We start from the raw sequence: 1,629 nt of genomic DNA on the forward strand, positions 1-1,629 counted from the left end.
AGCTGACTGCTGAAGCTGACCATAAGGTCCGTAACAACCAATTATTGCATTGGTTTGCTATAGCAGATGATTAGCTTGTGAAAGCGCGTGCTGAATTGCGCTGTTACAGGCATATATTTTACATGTGGCTAGCAGATTCGAACCCTCCACCCCATGATTATTGGGTAGGGTAATTTGCACGCGGACAACCTGCTGCCCGATGTAGATAGAATTTAACTTCTATATATATTGAGTTTTACAGATTGTTATCTTTCTGAAATTAATACCATTTCTAGTATTCCGCTGCTCGATTCTCATTTATATGAAATATTCCACATTTCATAGACATTTCAGCTATTTAGCTTTCAGCCACTGGACGCAAAGCTTCATCTGAAAACCTTTACAATTTATAATACTCACATTCTCGCTTCATAGTAATAACAGAAAACAACAACTTTTGAATAATTGCTATGATTTTTCTATTCCAATTTTTACCTTATTTACATTTATCAATAATTTGTGATTTTCTCTTTCTTATCTTTGCCATTGCTTCATATTTTCTCCTTTTCGCGTCCAGAGAGCAGTCCATAGATATATTCCTTAGATGCTTAATGTTATGTTTTCCGTACGAACTTCTTATTAGGTAAATAACGTTGAGTAACGTTGAATCTGATTGAATATAACTTCAAGAAAAGTAAACAAAATCTCAATTCTGTTGACCTATAGATTTGATTTCTAGAAAAGCCGCTAGCTTAATTAAGTGTTTCTTGTGAAGAAATGCAAAATGCATATCCTATCAAAAAGCTCAGCCACAACAGTCTCTGGGACAAGACATTTAAAATGCAATGAACATCTGCCCTTTTATGTGATTCTAAGGAAGTTTCTATTCTTGAAGATGTTTGTGGCTTTCACATTCTTTGGAAAATTCAGCAAGACATATTGCAAAGTAGTTTGTTGTTTGCTTATTGTTGTATGTTTTCTTTTTAGTTACTTCATCTACATTTGTAGAAAATCCTGCAAACATGATGGTCCTAATTTCAGGATTACATTGTACACAGTTTGTATGTTACCCAAGCTTCTGTTGTCATGCTTTACTCTGAAGTGTACGTTGCCTTCAATCAAAATGCTGGCGATACGTCCCTGTCGTTTGAAAATGTGTAAGGGACATTCAAGGCAATCTTCATATTATCATCTAGAAGAAATCATATCAATCTGTTGCTGATACAGATATGAAAATTCAGCCTAATCTAATGAAGCATTGCCGGGTGTATCATACAAAGACGAAAAACGTTGTATTAAGGTGAATGACGTTCTCGCCTGGAAATGATCCATGTTAAAGGCTGGTTATACGATACCAATTGCTGTGACCATCAAAGTGATTTGAATGGTTTTGCCCCGCTCCTCTGTTTAAAAATTTTTGCAATATTCATATCTTAATACATAGAGAAGCTTTATACTTTTAAACGTACATCTCGAAAACTGCGCAAACGATAACGACGTGGATGTCTCTGTTGTATAACCCTAATAATTTCCGATCGATTTCTGCCCATAAAGTCTATTTTTGGATTCCAATGTTCCTCTCGACAATTGCAAATTTCATGGGTTACATATAGACTTGATTGTTTTGTGCAAAAATCGGCAAAAGTCCAT

The sequence above is a fragment of the Trichinella spiralis genome (assembly GCF_000181795.1).
Source record: "Trichinella spiralis strain ISS 195 chromosome Unknown Scfld9, whole genome shotgun sequence".
Lineage (NCBI taxonomy): Eukaryota > Metazoa > Nematoda > Enoplea > Trichinellida > Trichinellidae > Trichinella > Trichinella spiralis.